Below are 26,726 nucleotides of genomic sequence, written 5' to 3' on the forward strand. Positions count from 1 at the left end.
TTGTACTGGAGCTTCCGGCAGGAATGCCAAGCAGTACAGCATGTTGTTTCCAAATTTCTGGCAGAGTGAATTGCGTCATGGTGCTGTTTTTCTCACAGACGATGCCTAGCTGACTTTACTATACTGTGTTGTCAACAAAATGTAAAAGAAAGAATGCACGTGTGTGAAATTAAAAATATATAATGGCAATAATTTACCAATCACACCCTGTATATACATATATATATATATATATATATATATATATATACACACACACATATATATATATACGTATACATAGATGTATTCATACGCAAAATTAATGACCCTTTAACATCCGGTTTCCATGCTAGCATGGGTTGGACAAACATATAACTACTCTTAAATGATTTATTTACATGTATGTTCATTATCATATTCGATTTATGTGTGTGCGTATGTATATGTTACACATATATTTACATATATATACATATTACATACAATATATATATATATATATATATATATATATATATATATATATATATATATATTATATATATTACATATATATAATATGTTATATGCACATACACTTATACTTATATATATATATATATATATTCATATGTGTGTGTGTGCATAATATATATGTATAATATTAATATTACATACAAATTCATACATTTATATGTATGTATGTATGTGTGTGTGTGTGTGTGTGTATGTATATATATATATATATATATATATATATATATATATATATATATAGGTGCAGATTTAGTTAGATTGTTACGTTTCCGTCCCAACCACATGATTTCTGGTTCAGTCGTATAGCTTGGCATCTTGACCAATTGACATCTATCGAATATGTGTGTGTGAGAGAGAGAGAGAGCTTGCCTTGTTTATTATGCAATAGTTGTAAACAAATGTCACCACAGTAGAAACTGTGTTGCTCATTTGTTCTCCTCTCAAACATATCTAGCAGAGGAGGAAATATTATCCTACTTGGATCATGTGAGTGTTGGAGATAGGAAGGGCATCTTGCCAAACAAAATCCGCCAAAGTGAAATCCGTGTGACACATGAAAACATGTAGAAGTGGACATTAAAACGATGATGGTTACATTAGAGACAGAGAGAGCGAGGGAGAGATAAAGATAGATAGATAGATAGATAGATAGATAAACAGGCAGAGAACGACAGACATGTATATCGATCGATGAGAAAGACCGACGGACAGATACACAGACAGACAGATTTGGCAGTAGATGATAGATAGATAGGCAGAGTGGTAGATAGGGAGATAAGGAAAAAGATAGAGAGAGAGGCAAATAGACATAAATATATCGACAGATAGATAAAGTGAATAGACTGTAGAGAGATAGATAAGGGGAATAGGTAGTTAGATATACAAACAAATACATAAACAGATAGGGAGATAGACAAATAGGTAGGAAAACAAGTAGATACATAGGTAATTAATTGGTTGATGACTCGAGAAATGGATTGAGGAATAGGCTCATACAGGCCTACAGAATAATAAACAGATAGATTGCTAGACACTATACCATAATTTACGTACATAGTAGATAGTAGATTGTGTGTATGTAGATAGATATGTGTGCATGTATCTATCTATGCACACACACACACATATCTTTAGTGTGTGTGTGTGTGTGTGTGAGAGAGAGAGAGACACAGAAAGACAGATGTATACTAACAGACAAATAAATAGATATACGCATCGGAATAATATTCAAAGCCAGATCCAGCAAGTAGATCAACACAAGATCCAGAAACGAATACAAATTTAAATATATATATATATATGTATGTGTATATATATATATATATATATATATATATATATATATATATATATATATATATATATATATATATATATATAAACACGAATGCCTAAAAACACTGAGAATGTAGAATAGGAATATGATTCCTCATTTGGTCAGTGGAGTCATATAGAGAAGGCAGTAGAATTTACAAGTACACATATACACATTATATACATATACATACATATATATATATATATATATATATATAGTTCACAGAATTGGGCTCCATTGTAGAATATCCAAGCAAAACACATTAATAATGGAATTAATAGAGTGGTTTTACTTCAGCAAAATTTAAAATGCTGTTTATTGGGGGGGGGGGGGGGTTCTTTTTCGAATCTTAATGGTAAAACTACAATTATAAATACAGACAAAACATGTCTATACATTTCAAATGTAAGCGACATTAGAAATTAGTAAAATTTATATTTTTAAAATAATGGAAATGCTGTTGCTTTCCTGTTTTTTAAAAGGGTCAAGATGTCATTTTACTGACACAAAACATAGATTTTAATCATAAACTTATATTTATTATTTCGAGACAGTGAAGGGCTAAAATACTAATAACTTCACCGAATCGTATTACTCTCACTATAGAAAACGAAGCCTAATTCTTTGAAATATATATTACTTTCGTTATTTTGCCCGAATTATTCTGCAATAGAGCCAGCCAGGAAGTATGTATCCACTAAAAGGGGGAAAAAACACTTGAAATTCTACATCAGGTGACAACTGTGTAGGGACACACAGACAAAGCTCTTTAAATGATTCTCATTTATATTTCAGATGCATGGAATATTCCCTCCACCTCTAGCCAAAGAATTAGTCTGCTTTAATAAATAAACATTACAGTTAATCATTCACATCATGAACGTAAAGAAGAAAACACACACAAAACAACCAAAATCCGTTTAGACAACAGAACTACTTTCATTATAAAAAAAAAATATTTAAAAAATAAAGGAAAGCAGTGAATAGAAGGTCCTTTGGGGCGTAGAAGTGGAACCTTCATTGTAGACACACACACACACACACAACGAAGCCTAGATCTATAAATTAATATTCTTTAATGCAGTAAATTATTAAAATACTTAAAAACGGTAAAAGCAAGAACAATTTGATAACAATAAATACAAGAGTTTGATTAGTTTTAAAATAGAGTAAATTAAATACATAATTAATATACAGACATAGACAGTAAATGGCAATTATAAGTGGTATTATTAGAACTCAAAGACGTTCTGGTTTATATATATATATGTATATAAATAACAATAATGACCATAATGAAAATAACATCCCAATTAACAGAGGACAGAATTTCGATATCATTGTTCAGAGGACTTTCACATTATTTATGTTCGAATATGTAGGAGAGACAAAGAAAGCAATTTTCATTATTACATGCAACTACAGTTACTAAGTCTCATAGATATAGAACTAAAGATTATGATTACATTTCATATACATATATATATATATATATATATATATATATATATATATATCAGTGTATGTGCGCGCCTCTGTGTTTATGTGTGTGCGTGTGTCTATGTTTATACATTTATATATGCATGATGTCTACCTGCCACACTCGTTCGCTCAGCGAGATCCAGCCATACCAACTGTACTCCACATGTATCCGAAATGCCCTTAAACAAAGAAAAGTAATGGATGGAGGTGGTGATGATCGTAGTGGGTGCTGCTGACAGTGATGATGACAATAGTTTTGCTACTGCTGCTGCTGCTAGTGGTCTTCGTCGTCGTCGTCGTGATGTTGATGGTTAACCGAGAGGGTGGGGGTGGGGAGGGTGAATTCAGTCAATATATAACATCCACAGTGAACGAGTAACGGAGTAAAACTTGATAGCACAACATATCTGCGATGTGAGTCAGTGCTTTTTACGTGGCTCTACATACATACAAACAAACACACACACTTACACATACACACGTATGCAGCCAGCCAAATCTGGCCAAATGTCTGGAGGAAAAGGAGGAGAGGTAGGAAGAGGAGGAGAAAAACTAAAAGTAGACAACACACTTGCCAGTTAAAAACACGTGCACTAACATCACTAAAACATAGGATTCATTACCCTCAACCGAAATTGAGCAAATAAATCGAAGACTGCCCTTATTCTGTAGATAAATTCTACGCGTCCGCATATTCTTTACTGGTCTTTCTCGTCATCCATATCAAACCATATACCTTCATTGAGGAAGCTTTCACATGGTCGCTTGAGCTGAGAGGAACAAAAAACCAAATTTCCCCTCAAATCACACTCAACCGTATTTAAAAAAAAAAAAAAAATCCTCCACCCCTCAAAAAAAAAAAAAAGAACGGGCACATCGGATCATGTAATCTTTTATATACTCGAAAAGAGTTACAGATGTAATAATTTTGGTCGTAGGTCTGTCTGACCTGGGGCTAAACACCAACAACCCACCACCATAAATATCAATCAACAAAAAGCCACCATCCACAAATATCAATCAGTTTGCTTTGTATCTATATATATATATATATATATATATATATATATATATATATATATATATATATATATATGTATATATATATACATACATACATTATCTCCTTTTTCAGGTCTCTCTAGCAGCAATAATTCCCAAAGTAAACAGAAGCTGGGGAAACTAGTGATATATACGTCGATAATTTGTGAGTTGAAACTATTCTAAACTGGAATAAATTATAAATCGGTTTACCGCGATGAAGAGGGGAAACGTCTGTTTGGCATATATTTTGTTTACACCCAACACACCCACCCATAATATATATATATATATATATATATATATATATATATATATATATATATATACATATATATATATATATATATATAATGAATTTTACGGTGTACGATTTGTAACCTTGAAGCTTGCTTTAGACAGCTGAAGCGAAAAGATAGGTGAAGAAACATCAACGATTCCTCGTTAGCCAGGGATGACGGGAAAATACCAAGTGGAACCATACTCAGATCTCATCATTTTAAGTCGCTTTTCCATCATCGATAACGAGGTGGACATACTCTAAACTGAGCAGAAATAAAAAAAATAAAAAAGTTAAGTGAATTAAAATTACATTTGTAACCCATTCATTTCGGTTCCGCTGTGAAAGTTACTTCCAGTAAGATTAATATAGCATCCATCCAGAGAAGGAAATTAATTCTTGAGTTCCTTATTCTTTTTAATTTTTATTTACTGTGTGGAGAGAAGACAAATATAGTAATATGTCATTGTGATAGCAGTAATATTTTTACGCAAGCAAAAAGAAGACGATTATAAAGAAGTTGTTTATGTTTCACTAACGACATTCGTGAAAACTATAAAACTTAACAGTCACTACATCCTTTAATGAATTTCTTGGAACAAACACAAGGCTTATTTATATATATATATATATATATATATAATAGGAAGAGGGTATGGGTAAATGGAGCCTCACTGTATTACTGGTGCTTATTTTAATGGCCCACCCACCCGGCTGGGAAAGATGATCACAAAGTTGACCACTTGGAGCGATGACGCAATAACAGCACTGGACGTGTGGTAAGTAATAAAGGATAAAAGTGATAACGTTGAAATAAAGACAAAACAAGTTACGACGTTTGTAATTGTTTTCCTTTATAAACACACACGCACACGAACGTGTGTTTATACGTATATACATATATATGTGTATGTGCGTATATATATAAAAATATGTATGTGTGTATATATATATATAAATGTGTTTGTGTGTTATGTATGTATAAATAGCGACCATTAGTTATTGGTTATTTGTTCCACGGAAGGAATGGAAAGAGGCCAGCTTCTAGCCGAAGAACAACTACATCTGAAGGTTAAATGAGAAGAATTTAGACTTTGAAGCCCAATGAAAGGTAATGCCGTATAGTTCCGTCTCCATATATAAACACACATGCTAGTAGCCATACTGAGAACTTCAAACTAAAGTAAATAGACAAGTAGACAGGATACGCCCACTCTATCTTATCTTCCACGTGTGAATGAGGGGGAGGGGAAGGATAGAGAGAGAGAGAAAACAGAAATGGAGGCCTAATGTATGAACACAGGGAAAAGTGGCAGGGGAGAATAAGGTTTTGAAAAGGAAAGTAGTAAGAAATAAATACAAAAATAAAATTATATATAGAGGAAGAGGAGAGGACAGAGTAAAGGTAACGTAGGTATGCGTGAGCGAACACATTGAAACAAATAAACGATGTGTGTAAATGAGTAGAGGTACAGCGATATAGACGGGCCTTTGGCAAACGGGTTCGATACGCAGTCGAAACCGTTTAGTTTACGTCATTAATGTCGATGAGAAAGGCATGTGAGCAACAACTTAGTTTATGCACGTCGGATGATTTTGTGCTTTGCCAATACATTATGATGGAATATAAACCGAGTTTAGTTTGCTGTGTGTGTATATATATATGTAAGTATATGCGTTAAGAAAAATTGCCTGGTTGTTTAGATACAAATAAAAGTAAACTTCAAATTTCCTCTTAACTTGTGGGGAGAGAAATTCAAGTTTAATACAAAAAAAAAAGTGGATCGACATCCAGATAGTGAACACGGATGCAGAGCAAGGTACGTACATACATACACACATACATACATACATCGAGTTTGAAAAGCTAGCCGTTGACGAAACTTCTAAATAACTCAACATTTTTATAATAAATAATGTTGGTGAACTAGGAAAGAGTTTTAAACTTGCGGTCCGCTCAGATACTTTGAAGGGTATCCAAACGTGCTTTCCAGTACACAAACGCACAAATTAGATAGATAGATAGATAGATAGATAGGTAGGTAGATAGATAGATAGATAGATAGATAGATAGATAGATAGATAGATAGATAGACAGATAGAGAGCTGTAATTATAACATCAGAAGCAGAATGAGCAATTTGATTGTGATTGCCCGCCATATCAAATACACCACACACACACACACACACACACAAACAGAGCAAGACGAACGAAATGGTAGAACATCGCCAAGCGCCTGTTTGTATTGTTGTTTTAGGTTCCAGCCATCTCCAAACGTCATGTTCAATGCTGCTGCTACTGCTATTACAGTTGCCATTGTTGATGATGCCGATCCACCTTTTTTTCCTTTTCTTTCTTCCTTTTTTCTTTTTTTTTTTTTAAACTGAATGACTTAACTAAAACTAGACAGACCAATAATAGCAATCACACTTACTTTTCAAGTAAAAGTTTGTTGTCAGACAGACCGGCTGGCAGGCTGACAGACATTCTCCCGGACAAGGAGCGAACCACTCGCCCGCCTCCCTGTCTATCCGTCCGTCTGGAGATATATGTATTGTGTGTGTGTGTGTGATACGGGAGGGGGGAATCTTTGATGAAACGGTCTGTGATGTATGTCAATTGATAGAGATATAAATTTATATATACGGTATAAATATATATACATATATATGTTTGTGAGAGAGAGCATGTACGTGTGTATTATATATATATATATATATATATATATATATATAAATATATATATATATAATGTGTGTGTGTGTATTATATTGTTAAACGGTCCACGGTAGTGAAAAATGGTTCATAGTCGCCACACTGGAGTGAAACTGAAATGAAACGGTTTAGTAATGCCTTCGTTTTGCGTCAGGAAAGGAAGGAATCTATATACAGCAGTCGTCAGTTCCGACTGATACAACAAGTAAATAAATATACAAAGCGCTTTCGGAGGGGTGGCTTTGACAAATTCAGCAAGAAATGTGTGTGTGTGTGTGCGTGTGCGTGTGTGTGCGTGTGTGTGCGTGCGTCCGTGTAAGGTTTCATCACAGAAACTAGCTTACTTCACAGTTGACTAACATACATTTAATAAACAAAGATATACACAGAAAAAGACATACGCGCGCGCGCACGTACGTACGTGCGCGTATGTATATGCGTTTGTAGTAGTAGTAGTAGTAGTAGTAGTTCTGTGCCCAGCTGTCTGCAACTATGACACAAGTTCTCTCTCTCTCTCACTTTAATGCTCACATTTCTATCCTTCATCGCTCTCTCTCTCTCTCTCTCTAATGCTCACATTTCTATCCTTCTTCATCTTTCTTTCTCCTCTGCTCCACCTCCTCCAACTCGTCGATTGACTAAGCCCACTCGACCAATTCCTTTTACGCCGTGCAGTCTTGCTTGCCTTCATGCATGGCTGGGCACAGCCAATAAAACATGAGGAAGGCGAGGCTAGGAAGTGACAAGCAGCAAATCGTAAGGAGTAGACAGAGGAAGAGAGATAGAGAGAGAGAGTGTGTGTGTGTGTTTGTAGCTTTTCTCACTGTTACTCTGTCTTTTTCCCCCTCTCTTGTTTTTTTTATGCACCAACTATTCTAGTAATCAGTTCCAGTCCAATTGATGTGTCATGGCGAGACACTACCACCAAATCAACACAGTATAGTTGGAACTGTCTTAATTCGTTGCTGTCCCGGCAGACAATTCACACACACAAACACACACACAGAGGAAGAGGGAAAGAAAGAGAGAGAGATTCCCTGGATACCACTACCTTACCATCAGCTTCCGCTAGCACCATCAACCTCACTTCCCGTGTCTCCATCGTTCTATTCCTCCTTACCCCACTTCTTCACCCACCCTACCCGTCCGTCTCCTCTTCTTCCAGCTTCTAGTGAAGCGCTTTGAGATAGATAGAGAGAGAGAGAGAGAGAATTCGGTTGAAAATTTAGTGGATTCCAATAGAAGTTACAATCCACTGTTGCAACAGTCAGTTACCAAATAGCCGCTAGTTCCACTCGAGTTGGCATTGAAGAAATAAATGAGAAGCTTTCAGTGGCGTTCAGTTGTGAAAGCCACTTGCCTGGAAATTGTATGGCATCCTTCCAGACCAAGGATCAACATCAAATTTAGTTTCTCTCTCCCTCCCCCCTCTCTCTTTGGTCTCTCTTTCTCTCTTACGCACACACACACACACACATGCTATCTTTGCACACACACATCTGTATAGAAAAACTGATGACATACATGCACACCATCAGCAGCATCTAATAACATTACCAAGGCATAACAAACTGATAGATATTTCTTGCTTTAATACCGTTCTCCACTACATGCCATCCTCTATCCACCACCCTCACCTCCCATATACAACTAGATTCATCTTCAAAAGCTGTCAAAAGATATATATATATATGTGTGTGTATGTATGTACGTATGTATGTATCATCATCATCAAACAGGCGTTAAAAGATAAGATGATGATGATGATGATATATAATTGTATGTATGTATGTTGCATCTTCCTTATATACAGATATAAGAAGATGCAAGGAGAAAAAGAACGAGGTTCAATGAAAGTACCAAATGGAGAACAACAAGATATTACAAAGATACGGATGAAAATGGAGAGGATTTTTTAAGGATGTCACGTGGTCCGTATGAACCTCCTTGTGTGTTTATAGCTGTAAATCATTACTAATGACAATTATAAACACTGGCTGTTATGTTAACCCTTCAACGGAGTTAAATCTAATCCCTGCTGAATGTAAGAATGTGGAAACAGAAACTTGAAAAGGGTTACACCACCATCATCATCATCATCATCATCATCATCATCGTCATCATCATCATCATCATCGTCATCATCGTCGTCGTCGTCGATGTTGTTATTAGTTCTACATTTATCTTAGCATGCCAGTGTGGACTGGTAGACTTTTAGATAACCTCTTGGAGTTTAGTTATTCTTTCTAAGATGACCTGCGTGAATTAACTAGTTTGACTCCAATCAATTGTTATTCAAGTAATTCTTGGCATAAACAAACTTGGTAATAGTTACTTTAACTATCAGTTCATAGTATTTTTTTATCTCTCACCACTTCGTCAAGCTACTGGTGGAATTCATATATGGTTGATCCACTACTAGAAATAGCAATCACAATTCTCTCAACTGATACATTACAAAATAGGAAGATATGTTTTGGTAATGTTGCCGGACTTATAACTGTCAAAAAGATTGGATGGGTCACAGAACACATTTGACCATAAGCTTGATGACCTAGGGCTAAATAACAAGAACTTTATCTCCAGACATTCTCATCACATCTTCACAACAACATTCAGAAAATTTAACTAAATACTTCAACTGATTTAGCAGCATTCAGATTACTCTGTCAGATGTAATGCTTATTTATTCTCATTGTCTTGAATTAATCATACATTGTCTCATGGCTTTGAAATTTCAATGATGGTATTGTTATTACCTCCACATCTTAGCAAAAGTGGAGGTATTGTTTTCAGTGGTGTTTGTTTGTTTGTCTGCGGACAAAATATTTCAAGAACCACTAGATGGATTTGAATGAAACTTTCAGAGATGTTTGGTCTCGTGATTGGCAACAACTGATTAGATTTTGGGATCAATCTGGTACTGGACAAGGATTTTGGATTATTTGTTATATGTACTTTACTTTACATGAAGTATTACAATCTTACGTTGAGTTTCAAGTCTTTCTCTGATCATCTCCCTCGAAAGCAGACTCATGGTTTCCACATAAGTTATAGCGGTGTTGCTGTTTCCAAAGTTTTATTTTCATTTCTCTGTTATTAATTTTATTCAGGTCTCTATCTTATAGAAACTGATGGATAAGGAAATCAAACCACATAAACAAAAGGCAACAAAACTGTTCAGAAATTAAATAACACTAACATATTCAGTAACAATAATAAATTTAATTTATCTTCGACAATTTTTAGCTTTACCAATTTTGAATATATCACTCCTGTTTAAAACCTCTTACCTACTTGACAATTGCAATTCTAGTTCTGCCTTGAAGGAAGCTTTACTTCTTGGGTTCATGTTTTGTGTGCAACGATGTTGTTAAGCCTCCATTAACAGCACCATACACAAGTCCTTTCCATTTTCTTTCACACACAGATAAATTTTTCACTATAGCCCTCAATGGTCGTAAAGACACTGTATCAATGGGTAGACTGAAAAAGGCCTTCATAGAGAAAACTGTCCCTGCTCCCACTGCAGACGACACACAGAGCATTACAAACACGGCCTGCACACCCACCTTCCCATTCCATGACTACCATAGGGATTGATCAGGTACCGGACAAGGATTCTGGACAATTTTTTAACTTAATTTTTGAGAGTGGTCGGGTTCATTTTTAGTATTTTCGTTTGTGAGAGCAGTTGAGTTTATTTCAGATATTCTCATTTTAAAAGTCATCTCCGGTTAATCATTGAGAGGACATTGGTGTTGCCTTGGCAGAGATTTGTGCTCTCTTGAGTGTCTTGTTTATTTTTAAAATGACATTGTAGAGTAGGTATGAGAAGCCAGATCTAGCCAGTTGAACATAAAACAAGGAGGAATATTTGGGCCTGATATGGTCGGTTTAAATGCTAAAGGGTTAAAGTGCTGGTAGTCTAATGAGTTTAAAACTTGCTGGCCATTCTTAGACATGATGTTGATAGAAATCTTATTCACTGTTAGGTTTTTCCCCACCCCTGCTCCTTGTGCCATCAGGTGAATGAGCAACTCCAAGTGGCTTCTTTAACAAACACTCACTACTGTGGTCAGTTTGGAGTAGTTCTCAACAGTTTATGTATAGGGTGGTCACCCATCCACTATTTTATGTCATCAGTCCATTGCTGATGGTGTCTTCCACACCTGACACATACCCAGGACAGTACCAAACATGGTGATTCACTCAAGACTGTCAAATGGCAGGTTGCAAATAGATCCAAACTAGTTGCAAATAGATCAAAGCTAGTAGGATTGCAAATTTAGTTTAGGAGCGGTGCAGACAACTTGTGTGTTATTTAGAAAGTCCCATAGCTTGCAGGTGTTTCTGAATGGCTTTGCCTAATGAAAAATTACCTTTGAATTTTTAGTAGTGTCGCCCACTTGATGATGAGCCGTGTCCTATGCGGCCCAGTTCTTGCCCATACCTGATGTAGGACATAAGCTTCAGTCTTGTGCACAGGACCCATAATATATCACACCAGTATCATAACTTGAAGCTGCTGCTGTCTTTGTATCAGTGGTTAATGTTTAGTAGGGACTCCCCCTGGCCATACAGAGCCACTTAGAAGCCACTACTCATATCTTTGTTTTGTGGGACACACTGTGATTTTTTTCACCCTTCATGTCAGATTGCTCATACCCAGCCTGCAATAAATTTCCTAGTAACTGTGGCAGTCATGTAGATATAGTAACCTAGATGTCTGAATTTTTTTACTTGATCAATCACCTGGTTCATTGACCAAAATCACTGGGTATTCATAAGATCTCACAACCAATATTTGGTCTTATCAGTATTCAAACATAGACTACCCAGTTAGTTCCCTGGTGTGTCTTATGCAGAGCAATAGATCTTCATTGCTGGTTGTAAGTAGGGTGATCTCTTGGGCATGTTAATGACTAACTGTTTGTTTATTTCAAAACCATACCCTTCCAGGCCATTCTCGTCACCATATATACGTCCCCATATACATTGAGCCATAACCAAGAGCTTAAGAGTGTAAAGAAAAGCAAATCTATATGTAAAACCACTTACATACAAATATTTAAAATACACAAAATATGCACAAATGAAAAATAATTTTAAAATCTGTAGAAAGCATAACATCACAGCTTTGGTCTTTTCCTTCTAGCAATCATATAATATTCACTATACACCTTTAGCATAAACTATAGAGGGATGTTTATTTTCCTTTCTGAGTCTTGAATGGAGTTCAGTCACAGTAAACAGATAATATTTCATGTTATAGAGCTGCTTGATGTTAAATTCTGTTGGAGCTGGAAGAAGGCTATAAAAGTAGTTAAAAGGCTATATAAAATGGAGCTTCATATATATATATATATATATATATATATATATAATAAGACCAAAAGCCATAGAAAAATCTAGGGAAAAAATGTATTTTACTTGTGCCTGTAGATTAAACAATGTTACAGCTATTAGTCTAGAATTATTTAAACTGTTGAATGAAGATATTTAAAGTGGAAGATCAAATTTTGAAAATCTCCGAAGTTAACTACCAAGGGACTGAGAATATTTATGTAGGTGATTCTTAGTGTTGTTATGTTTTAATATTTGTAGCTGATAATATAACAAACTTTTGGAATGGTGGACGAAATCAATTAGTAATTGATTGTAGGGCATGAACTCAGAAGAGATACAGGACCTTTACTGCAGAATAGCTATTGAAGAGGTCAGCAGAAAAGGGACTTCTGGTTAGGAGGCAAATTAGACCCTGACTCAAATGGTGGATCATGCTCTCTTTCTCATATTGTAAATGATTAACACAGAATAAACAACACTTCAACACATTCTCATTTGTGGTTATTTAACAAGAGCTATATGATGATAATCAGGACAGAGGTGGTCTTTTAACTAAAATATTTTATCAGCAAGCAGTGTCTTTATATAAAGCAAGAATTTTGAGATTATGGGAATATGGTAATTTTTTAAAAGTTATAAAATGTATTCAGATGGTTAAGTCCAACTAAACCTGTACCAGAAAAGTCATTTAAATCACTTGAGGTGATTTATGAGGGTAAACAGTAACATTTCTATATTCCATAGTCAGCCAGAAAGATTACTATCAGAAACAAAGAGGTTGTTCTTAGTTGTAGCTAAAACTATTCATTATTACAGTTTATGTCACATTAGCAAGGTTTCAGTGAAAAAAATTCAAGTAGCCATGGGCCATTTTCTCTCATGTGCTTGATGACAAGCAATTATTAGGCAGAAAATCTCACTAACCATTGATGTCTACAAAATAACATTTCCTTGACATGTTCGCTCCTCTTTTGTTTGAAAGTGATTTTTATGATTCATACTATAATTTACAGCACATCTGTCACATGGTTTTTTTATGTTATTATTTTTGTTTTCCCCTCCTTTGTGGAAATATGTCATTAGCATCTTTTCAAATGCTTTAACTTAAACAAGTTGGAGCATTTAAGATTAAAAAAAAAACTGCAAAACATCTTATGTACATAAAATACTGACTTGAATTTAAATGCTTATACTTTCTCTTGGCACTTACAAAGCTGTCATACAAAATTTCGTAAACATTTTACAATATAAGGTAGCCAGCCATATGCCAGACACCAGTTAAAACAAAATACTTTAATTTCTCCATGAAATCGGGGAGAAATAAATACCTTATTTTCATTATTATCTTAATGATCATAATGAAGTTTAGACAGAGCATACACTAAAGATTATATTATTATAACAACATTGAGCTATATCTCTGTTACTTTTTCTTTTTTAGAACTTCTTAACACTCTCTTTAAAATAACCCAAACCATTTCCTTATATTCATACACTCAGCTCTTCTCTTTTACGCTCAACCAAAATACTATTCTAAGAACACCCATAGCTTATTCTACAATACAATAAAGGATTTTTTTCTTCACCCTATCAAGTGGAATTAATGGTTCCAGAAAGAACCAGGACCAGCTACCAGCTCTAAGGTTGATGGTATCCCAGGCAAGCTGAATTTTGTCACTCTTAAATATTTTTTTTTATTCATTTTCCGCAGAAAGGAAAGCTGTCTCTGAGGGAATAAAAGTGTTCATAACAATATACAAGATAAAGAAAACAGCTGAAACACAGCATCAGATTCAAATCATTTCATTACTATAGCAAAAATAAAGCAATTATTTCTCCATAACTAGAAATGATCTCAGCACATTGGACAATAGGTAAATGAAATTCAAAAGAGGGTAGAGGATCACATTTTCTCATAAATTTTCTCTTAAGTAATTAAAGGATATTTACGAAAAAACAGATGAATGTTAGAATGATATACATTCCTCAACTTTAGATCTACAAATGTTTTCATGACCCATTTTATATCTATCTATTTTTCAATATCATTTCGTGTTGACAAAATTACCAAAGAATTTAATCTGCTTTGTGTTGTGGATGACTAAATATCTTTCTAATTTTTAGTTTGCAAAAACTTTTCTCCTGTGGCCACAAACATATGTAAACATATAAAGAGACAAGCCCCTAACACTGGTGCCCTGGACAACAACCTAGATTGCAGACACTTCAACCAGCCTTGGCAGGGACAACCGTGAGATAATGTCTTTTGATTACATACTAGATATAGTAAATTGTTTCTACCAGCTTGATGAAATATTTGATATTTGGTCATAGCTAGGGCGTAAAGGAGATGAAATAAGTCGGAGTCATTCTATGTAAAAGGTAGATTGTATGAAGCCTGCCTAAGGAACATAATATTGAATGAAAGTAAGACTTGGATACCAAAGTGAAAGATTTGCAGAGGCTGGAGAGAATTGTGTAAGAACTAAATGGATGAACAACATTAATTTGCATAGAAGGCAAATTACATGTGCCCAGAACTAACAGTGAAAAATAAAGACAAACAGGTGAAGAAATAGGGGTTATATCTAAGGACTATGGTATGGACAAGATCACAATACACCATGCAGCAAACCTGTCCAGTTAACGTCAACATGGAAAACTGGAAATGACAATAATGATGATAGATACCATCATGCTAACTGAAGCTTTGTAAGAAAAGCTTCTCAATCAATAGTGTTCCATAGTAAATTAATTATAAAGTTTATAATATAGAATATTTCAAAAAAGGAAGATAAGTTGGAATGTAAAAGATACAGATGAATAACATAACCAAGACTGCATCAAAAACTAGGTTTGATGATTTTTTAGGGCCAGAAAATATTCCAGCCCTGAATAGTGGCTGATTGATCTCAAGACACAGAACTATCTTATATTAAAGTACAGCAGATCTTAAATCTGAAGTATGGCAAATCCTAGCTTATTGGCTTACCAATAATCAGTTAATCAATGTTTATGTTATATTTCTGTTTGAGCAGAATTCAAACAGTACAACCTACAACAAATAGTATTTATAGGGAAAAGAAACACATGTGCAATTATATTTAACTTTGTATCATCATCATCATTGTCTTTAATAATCAAATTACCAATATCTAATACACTAGTTTTCCATATATGATTTCTTAATAACTTCACAAACCAAAATGTTTCACAAAATACATAGAACAGTCAATAAACCTGCAAGTTAATTACCAATAATTCAGAATGATTTCATTTCATTGAAAATATTATTTCAGTTATAGCGATTACACTGATGGTTTAATAAATTGAATATCTTTAACTGGTGTTTTAGAATAAAGTTTAATGTCTTATTTTCCTGCTCTGATTATGAATGGCTTTCATCTTTCTGTGCAATGTTGTCTTGTAAAATAGGGTTATACAAAAAACATACCCGGGTTTATACAAGTTACCTAACATAAACACTTGCAAATAAACCATTATAATATATTGAAAACAAAAATATAAAATTAAAAAGAAAAAAGCTAATAGTGATTAATAATAGCTAAAACAGACAGTTACTAAATCATGACAATGTGTGCCAATGTTAGGCCAGGAACTGGAAGTTTCAAAGCACTGACTCATGTTTATATAGTTTTCAGTTGGCAAACATCTGCTGCACCTGCAATCCAATAGATAACCTGTTAGGTCACACTGACAAGCTAAATCAGCACTCATTTATCTGAAAATATGTTGCAAATGAACATATTGGTTCCCCTTCAATGGAGAGACTACTTGAAACAAAGGCAAAATTATTATTGCTTCAAACTATATCACCTGAAAATACAACATGTATAATGTGGGGGATTTTTCTTTGTTTTTCGTTGTTGTAGTTTGAACCTCTTGCAAGTATTGCACAAGTAAGACAAGTTATATTTCTTGAAAAATGATTTTTAGACCATTCCTATCATCATCCCCATCTAATCACTCACTAAACAAAAATTAATCTCCACAAGTTTGTCACATCTGCTTGCTTGTGTTTGTGATAGATAAAAAAGAAACGAAGAGGTGATGGCAAACTTGGTAGTGGGATGACAGAAATACTATGGTGAAAAAAAAATCAAACAACATTTCAACTTTGTGTGAGTATATATGTGTATGTATGTAAAAAGGGCAGTATGTGAATGTTTGTGTGTGTGTGTGTTTATGTGTGCCATGGAAGTGGGATGGTGAACATTCAATGCTGAAAAGAAAAATCAAACAGTGTTTCAACTCTGTGTGAGTATATGTATGAATGTGTATGCGTGTACAAGGGAAGTATGTGTGAACCTGTGTTCTTTCAATAACAAACCATGATCAATGTTACATCTCAAAATACAACCACTAGATAACATTGACAAGTGTATTAATTTGAATTACCATCCACATTCTATCTTTTGTCCTTATTTATATATAAAATACTACAATTAACCGTTATTTTTGATAGCACAGTGCCAGCTAGTTTTATAATAATTACTGAACAGAATTAAAAAGTCTTTTTTGTTATCTCTTTTGAAATTTATTGCACTTTTAACAAATTATTTGCATATTAAGTAGGCATCCCAACTCAACTTAACATATGTTGAGTGATCTAGTAGCTACAATAGAAATGACATGAGCCAGACGTAAAATGAAATGCAATAAAATTGTTTTGACACACATTGGTATGTAAGAGTACATTTTCTTTTACATATTGGTTTCAAATTTTGTCACAAGGCCAGCAATTTCAAAGAGGAAGTAAGTCAATTACATCAACCCCAGTATTCAACTGGTTCTTACTTATCAACCCCAAAGGATGAAAAGCAAAGTCAACATCAGCAGAATTTGAACTCAGAACGTAAGGACCGATAAAATGCCATTAAGCATTTTATCCAGCATGCTAATGATTCTGCCACCTTCATTTTCTTTTATATATTAGTTGTTATAATAGTTAGCTGTACAATATGCTACTGAAATACATTGATATAGAGAAAAATTTCCTTTTGTTGGCATTTATTAAACTTTGGGTTAACCCTTTTGATACCAACCTACCTGAGACCACTCCTGGTTTTATGATACAAACTTCCTTTTTTAAGGTGATCCTTTATCAAAACCTCATGTTAATTTATATTCTAAATACCAACTTAATAATGACAAAGTTATTTTATTAAATTCTTCATTAAGTTCATAATTAATAGAAATAAAGATGGTGAATTTCAACAGAAATATGGTAACAAAAGAGTTAGTATGGCTATTTCTTTTGATAATGTAATCGAATGGTAAAGAAGATTTACAAAAAAATAACATAGATTAACTTGTTTAACTTCAAAACACTCACCAAAAAAAGGGATTAAGAAACCCATACCACAATCCACTACTTTGTTTTATTGATGATTTACAAAAGATAAATTTTATAAAGCAAATGGAAGAATTTGTCTTGGATAAAGCTATTTTAATCTAAATACTAAAAGTACAGGAATATAAAATTCAATTCTCAAATTAATGAGCACTGACCGAAAATATAAGGCAATTTATACAAACAAGAGAACTGACATTTTCCAAAAGGTTAGAGAAATTGCCACTCTCCAAGATGAAGTGTGGAAATCTTAAACCAAGTTACTGCCTCTCTAGGTAGAAAGGTGTTAGCTAAAGTAGTTCAAGTGTAAATCTAAATTCTCAAGAGGGCATTACCAGTTTACAACTTATTAAGTTATATATCACTGGAGTAATAATAATTGTCCACAAAGTTTGGGAATTCTTAAATGTATCTCAGGGAGGATAGAACACTACTGGGAATGGGAAATATGGTCCATTTTGACTGGCAAATTTCTACTGTCAACTAACTTTAAAATATGTGGTTCAATAAATTGATATACAAATGTGTCATAGTTTCAAAAAATCTTAACATTTTAACAGTCACTTTTGAAGTTGAATTACTTTCAGTTCAATACTGATAAATGAAACATAGTTAGAACTTCAACAGAAGTCTTCCAGTGAAATTAAGGCTCAATCTTCATAACATTTTGTTTCGTTTTTTTCTCTCACAGGTATCCTAAGCAGAAAGAGATCTTTCTTAAAACAGTATTTTAACATTTAACTTAGAAGTGGACTGTCAAACATTAGGAAAAGGAAAATACAGTTGAATCATTGTTTGAATTTAGTTTTAAGATACATCTCTTGAATGCTCCGGAATGCATTGTCAGTGATGCTTCTGAGTCTCAAGGGGTTGCCCAGTTGACCCAACCAGGGTTGATCAAATCCCAGATTGCATCCCAAAAGCAACAAAGCCCTCTTTATCTGAAGCCACCTATCTGCAGCTTCAGTGATGGGATTTATAGCCCTTTTTTTTTTTTTTGATGCACCAATAACTCTAAGCCCAATCAGAGCTTTGCGAGCAGCCAACTTCAGTTGCCTCACAACATGCCTACCAGTTTCAATTTCTGCACTGCTCTAACCAATCATATAATTATTTCTTAACTTGTTTTATACATTAGACAAGAAAAATCAGTGACAATTATAGTATTTTATATTATTTGATTTTGTATTATTTGATACTCAAAATGGCTAGAACTATCAAAATGTAATCGTAAAAGGATTAATTACAACAAAAATCTAATAGTTCAACAAGTCAGTACAAACACAAAAAAATGAAAAAGCTTGAGAATTGCTTTTTTGCAAAGAAATTTCTAGCTTCAATATTTACTCAATCACAAGAGCAGGAGAATGGTCAATATTTGTTAGAACAATGGCTTTTTACACAGCTTAACCCTTTAACATTCAGATTACTGTCAAATGTAATGCTTATTTATTCACATTGTTTAGTATTAATCATGCATTATTTTGTAGCTTTGAGATTTTGATGATGTGATAGTTTACTTTTTTAAATCGTATTGCAGGATAGGCGTAAGAGACCAGATCTAGCCTGTTTAATACAAGTAGAGTATTTGAGCCAGATATGGCTGGTTTGTATGCTAAATGGTTTATACTTTTTAATTGCCAGCCACTTAAACATTTTGTCACAGACTGAACTCATAAGCTACCTAATATGAAGAATATAGTTTGAACCTTTATGATATGTGTCTACAAATATCTTAAGATAGCTTCTTCAATTTCTAGAAATTCCTTAATGCTAACCACTTACTTTACATCTGCAGTTCCTGTTCAAATATTGTAAATAAAATTTACACATTTTTTCCCCCTTAAGTATTTCATTCAAATAACATTCACCAACAAATTTGATCTTTCAATTCCTGATGCATTTCCAGATATTGATACCTTTTCATTCTTAAAACAACTTAAAACTAACTACCCACACACAATATAATCTATAACAAATCACAATCAATACTGGACTGACTGAACATGAAAACAACTTTCCTACACTTCGTCAGTAATTTTGATTCTGTTCTCAGGTTATTAACTAACCAAAATTGCTTTAACCATAAAGCAATGACAAATTAATTATTTCTCCGGACTCCAGGTTTATATATCATTTCAAGACCCCTTGATTTTCTAAGTATGGTTTGGTTTCATATCTGTTTTATTACTCACTGTTATCAACATTCTGTCTGTCTGCCAATATATATATATACACATAGGCAGACACGAATAAAAGTCACTCTGTGTATGTATATATATATATATATGTACATATATGAAATTCTAACTCTTCCACTCAATGAATTAACAGACTCATTTGATGACATTGCTTACATAATCTCAACCCATAACAGGAAGAGTGACATTCCATCTCCAATCATAAATACACAAACTAGAATCTTGGCTCCAAAAGAATAGATTAAAAGATATCCAACTTCATGCAGACATTAAAAACACAACAGAATTCAGACAATATTCTAAAGTCATTGTTTCTTTCACTTGTCTCTATCCACAAAAACAACAATAAAATGCACTTTTTATCCAGAGCCAAACTGCTTTGGGTTGCCTTCCATAACAAATGTCTACACCTCAGCCATATAGTAAACCATTAATAATCACTGTCAGCTATATTGCTTACATGCTAACCATATCCATGTGGCTTCTCTCAAGCGAATGAAGAAACTTCTACATGGTTGCTTGCTTTGGAAGAAATTACAGCTAAGTTTCCCTCAAATCACACCATATTATCTTAACCCTTTAGCAGTTAAACCAACCGTATCCATCCCAAAATATTCTAGCTGTGTTATGTTCAAACTAGCTACATCTAGACTCTCATACTTACCCTTCAATGCCATTCTGAAAACAAACAGCTGCATCACTGAAACTGCAAATCTACAAGCTAATGCATGATTAATTCAAAACAATGTGATTAACTAAACATTACATCTGACAGAGTAATCTGAGTGCTAAAGGGTTAGATAAAGAAGACCACATGAAACAATGTAGACCTACATACATTTGACAGAGTAATGTTAGAATTGAACTACAACTTTACGTCACTGTGTAAGTGATGCAGTTGTGTGGTGTGTGATCACAACTGTACATTCTCTTGTAGTATTTGGTAATATGCCATGATATGTGTGATTTTGGCATTGAATAGGTAGCTATATCTGGGCCTTTGGAATATTGTTTGCTCTGGAAATGGAGAAGTTGTTGATTAGTCTCAGATTAACAATAACCAAGAAGATATACTATAATCAAAAACATCCCAGCTAAGACCATTCCATATTTTGGGTATCTAGGACTACATTTTTTCATGTGTTTATTATTTAATCCTTTAGCATTTAACCCAGCCATATCTGACCCAAATATTCAACCTATTTTATGCTCAAACTGGTCGTATCTAACCTCTCACACCTATCCTACAATATCATTCTAAAAATAAACAATCACATCATCAAAATCTCAAAGCTACAAAATAATTCATAGTCTATTCAAAACAATGTGAATGAATAAGCATTACACTTAACAGAGTAATGTTAATGCTAAAAGGTTAACTTGAAAAACAAGTAAGATTCAGCAATAGGAATGGCATTCAGCTGCAAGGTAATACCTCCATAATAAATTTTACCAATATTTACCTAACCCATGTTAGCATGGAATAACAAACATAAAAACAAATGATATTCTTTCTTTCAATCAACTTGTCTACTTATTCATCACCACCATGCTTAAAATTTTCATTTATCTCATACGCATATATATCTGTGTCCTTTGCCTTAGACCTTCAGTTCAAAATCATCCACTTATTCAATTACGTAATTCATGTTATAGTGTTAATGAAAGAAGTTATTTACTTCTTGAGATGTGTAGAACTGCCTCTCAGCTACTATTGTTTCCAGGCCTACTGTGAGGAAAAGTAGTGGTACCTGTCAGGGTCCCAACTATGGAGTAATTAGCAAGTCAGTTGTGAAGATGGAGCTTGTTAACCTGGTAGAGGGGGCTCGTCTGGGAAAAAGTAAACACTCTGATTCCAAACCTTTGCTACCTTTTGGCCCTATTCATCCACAGGAAAAACTTCAGGAGTAAGCCCCACGAAAAAATTTGGAGCCAGCAACCGTGAGGCAGTTTGACGTTGTCTATAATCTCAATGTGGCAACTTCTGTGATGATGCTGGTGCCAAATTGTAATGCCCATGTTTTTGAATTGATCAGTAACATGGAGAAGGGAGACACACTGCATGGGCAACAACTTGTCCTCAATACCATACTGCCCAGGGCTGGATCCTATCAAATACCCGGTACTGAAGAAATAGAACTGGACAACACACCCTAGACAGGACATTCAGGTCTCGCCTACTGCATCAACACATGGAGAGCAACAGTTAATGATTATAAGTCATTGCTACAACCCAAAAAAGCACTGGGAAAGCCCATAAATGTGGCTTGTGTGGCAGAGACTGCCATTTGCATCAGATAATGCTGTTCCAATAGGACAAACAACTAGGACCCTCATCTATGGTTACAAATGACAAAGAGCAGCCACCCTAGCTGCTTATCTGAATAATCAAAATGAATGACTGACAGTAATTTTGACACTATCCATCCACAGTATACCAGTTTTTTGTTTGTTTATTCTTTTATTTGTTTCAGTCATTTTGACTGCGGCCATGCTGGAGCACTGCCTTTAGTCAAGCAAATCAACCACAGGACTTAATCTTTGGAAGCCTAGTACTTATTCTATCAATCTCTTTTGCCGAACCACTAAGTTACAGGAATGCAAACACACCAACATCAGTTGTCAAGTGATGGTTGTGGGGACAAACACAGCCACAAACACACACACACACACACACACACACACACACATACGATGAGCTTCTTTCAGTTTCCATCTACCAAATACACTTACAAGGCTTTGGTCGGCCCGAGGCTATAGTAGAAGATACTTGCCCAAGGTGCCAAGCAGTGGGACTGAACCCAGAACCATGTGGTTGGTAAGCAAGCTTCTTACCACACAGCCACTCTATTTCTTTGTCATTTTTTTCAGAGATACATTTCAAAATCAAATACTACCATGGTATTAGATTTGAGTCAACACAGATATGGCTCAGTCACATTTAAAATCACCTTCAAAACAGCTAAATCCATCAAGTGCTTCTCAGGGTTCCAACGTACAAAGCCCACCACAATTAGATATTGAGGAATCACAGTTATTTCCCATGTACTGAAGCTATTTTCCAGTTCCACCTTTCTTGTCAGAACCGAAAATTTCTAGATACATAGAAAACAAAAAAACATGCTTGAATATTAGGGTTTGGTCATCTTGAACCAGATTAAAACATGGTAGTGTGGATCTATAAATCAATAGTTACATTCATAGCATTGATAGTCAAAGACAACACCTACCAATACCAAAAGTTAATTTCATTTTTGCAGCTCTCTGTAATGTTATTATCTTGAAAGTATAGTTGTCAATATTCATGCCAACTGAATTTCTCTCTCTCTCTCTCTCTTTTATACAAAATATGATGTAGATAATTATCTATATATCATACATACATACATACATACACACACATATAAACACACACACACACATATATATATATATATAATGTGTGTGTATGATATAATAACAATAATAATAATAATAATAATAATAATAATAATAATATGATTATTATATAAATCAACCTTCAGCTTCGTACTAAATGGTCCTTATTCATTTTGGACATCACCTGGACAATGGCAGCATTCAATGAAGTTATGGTATTGTGGGGATGTTGATTAGTCTTCCTTTTAACAATACTTCATGGGATTTAAACCTGACAAATCTTGATGTCACAAGTTTGGTGTCTGATGATTGTAAAAATTGTCTGACATCCATTCATAGGTTTTGCCAGTTTTGTCAAAAAATGCTGAGTCAAGTTGAAACCATATGGTCTTGCAATGCTTAGTTTATCCATCCATGGCTTAACAACTGATTCCAATACCTCAACGTATTCTTTTATTCTTTTACTTGTTTCAGTCATTAGACTGTGGCCATGCTGTAGCAATGCCTTTAAGGGTTTTTTAGTCAAACAAACCAACCCCAGGACTCATTCTTTGTAAGCCTAGTACTTATTCTATCAGTCTCTTTTGCCGAACCACTAGTTTACAGCTACATAAATACACCAACATCAGTTGTCAAGTAATTGTGGTGGGGGCAAACACAGATACAAAAACATACACACACACACACATATACAGCCAGCTTCTTTCAGTTTCCGTCTACCAAATCCACTCACAAGGCTTTGGTCAGCCCAAGGCTGTAGTAGAAGACACTTGCTCAGCCCAAGGCTGTAGTAGAAGACACTTGCCCAAAGTGTCCTGCAGACAGACTGAACCTAGAACCATGTGACTGAGAAGCAAGCTTCTTATTACACAACCACACCTGCGCCTATGTATCTTTAATTCTAAAACCCTGTGGAAAGAGGTCTTCGAATGACCTACATTACTCACCACTACTAAAACCATCACAGTTGCAGGTAACTTTGTGTGCACCACTCTGGGGCCATTGTAAGGATCTGTGCATCACCATCTGTTATTTGTCCTGCAAGACATTTGTTCTTGGTCTAAGTCTTTCTTATAAAACAAGAACTAAAATATGTCATATTTGTGAGGGTTTTTATCCTTATTACATAACTACTTGGCACAGATAAAATGGTCTTGTAGTAAGCTTCATGAAATATTTGATGATTTTGTCCATTTTCCACTAGTTTTATTAGCCAATGAGAGAACAGTATTTTGGGTGCCAATCTGGCTACTTAATGTGAAACTCCAAAGTAGCGCTCTCTTAAATGCTTTTTTAGCCACACCTCATCTGGAAAGTAGCTACCTGCAACTACTCTCTTTCTCTGCAGTTGTTAGTGCCATAGGAAAATGTGTCCTTCATACAGGACTCATTTCACCTAACTTTAAATTACTAACCACAAAAATTAATTTACTGGTTCTTATTCTCGGCCTCTTTCCTATATCATGTATGTCACTTTCTGTTTTTCTTCATGTCACTGACATTGACCATTCTTATAACATGTGACTCTCAAAAGGAACTTTAATTCAAAAACATATGTATCACACTATTTTTACAACACTAAATTTATACATTTGACTTTACAAACATTAACATCTGCATAAGCAGTTTCTACAATGCATTTATGCAGACCTTGCTTTCATTAATGTTGTAATTTAAAACTTGTTATTTTTCTTTGTTTTCATGGCTTGTCTAATTCAAACATGCACCAAGTTTTGGATGAGCACATGCTGTTAACTGCTTTGAGTTATAGTACCATGAGGCAGGAAGAGGTCTACATTTTTTGTGGTATGTAGAAAATAAAAGCAAACTATTATAATTAATTTATGGTTGTTTTCTCTGCACATGCATATTTTTTACAACCTTAAGTTTCAAATTAATAAGTAAAATGATCTCACCACATAAAAAAAAAACATGATTAGAACTAACCAAGAGTACCATGCACCAACTTTTGAGATTAATTGCTTAATTGCTGCTAGTCCCCAAGAAGATCACAAATGTACTGAAGTAAATAGCACTACCACGACAAAGCACTGAATATGATGCATCTGTCTGTCAAGATATAAGCAATAGATTAATTGCATACTTGCTAGGATAGTCCTTAATATCTAAGATACAACAATTACTTGAAAGTAAATTAACTACTCACTCATTACCAAGTTTCTTTATGCTGTAAGATATGCTGTTAATTCTATGAAAAAAATCTGTTTTAACTTTCTTTCTAACTCTGTAACATATCAAAGGACCAATAAGAACTTGCATAACATTCACACTTCAATACATCCAGATACTTACATAACCAATAAACCAACACAGAACAAAGATTTTACACATGCATGTATGTTATGTAGCTCCATTCAACCTTGATCAAACAAACCACCAGCTTGCAGTGCAACCAACAGACCCAGTATTCCAAGTATATTACCTGCCTGCTTGACTGAGGTCCAACAGGTACACTAACATGCAGTGATTTATCATATGGGGTGCTGGCAGTTTGAACATGTCCTATTTTCTTCATTCTCCAGTTTGTTTTTTTGTTTTGTTTGTTTTTTGTATGCCTGTGGGTTCTGATAGTAATTCACAATGGAGCTAAGTGTTATGAACTCAGCTGGAATGCAATAAAGGATGTTCTTTTGTACTAATCTCTAGTCGTATGCATCCTAATAGAGTGTTTAAATCATTTTCTGTCTACATATCAGGAATGAATGGAAGTGTTGGTAGAATGTTAATATTCTAAAGAGTGTTCTGGAGGTGATGTTGATGTGTCAGGGCATTTAGACTTACAAGGAAGTCCAGTATTGAGTCAGTATTATTGGTATGCATAAAAGAAAACGAAAAGTGTGAATTAGCATGGATTTAAATAGCTCTGTTTTTGTTGATACCTTTCCTTTAATATTATGGACACCTACAATATTAATTCATTATTGAACTTCCTTGCATAATATACATGATTATATCAGCCTGTCATCGATTATTTGAAACAGCTGTAAAGATTAAACTTGATTACATCATGTAAATTGTATATGCAGCTTTTCATACATTATTGTTTATCTTTCTACTTCCATAACTA

The 26,726-nt window shown here is 34.3% G+C and overlaps 1 protein-coding gene across 10 annotated transcripts in view; it reads right to left on the reverse strand.

The window, feature by feature from the left end:
- The window catches only part of LOC106867580 (uncharacterized), a 486,010-nt gene that overhangs the window by 217,447 nt on the left and 241,837 nt on the right, over positions 1–26,726 (reverse strand). For 3 of the 10 annotated variants that reach the window (XM_089357553.1, XM_089357549.1, XM_089357544.1), the window contains exon 1: positions 3,411–3,811. The exons of 2 other annotated variants lie outside the window; for them this stretch is intronic. The gene's annotated coding sequence lies outside the window, so the exon portion shown is untranslated. Of the gene's footprint in view, positions 1–3,410; positions 3,812–26,726 lie in introns of those variants that run through there. 5 more of the 10 variants (XM_089357547.1, XM_089357558.1, XM_089357557.1 and 2 more) reach the window with 5 other exon arrangements.

Source organism: Octopus bimaculoides, chromosome 9 (genome assembly GCF_046866305.1).
Source record: "Octopus bimaculoides isolate indiv1 chromosome 9, ASM4686630v1, whole genome shotgun sequence".
NCBI classification, from domain to species: Eukaryota; Metazoa; Mollusca; class Cephalopoda; order Octopoda; family Octopodidae; genus Octopus; species Octopus bimaculoides.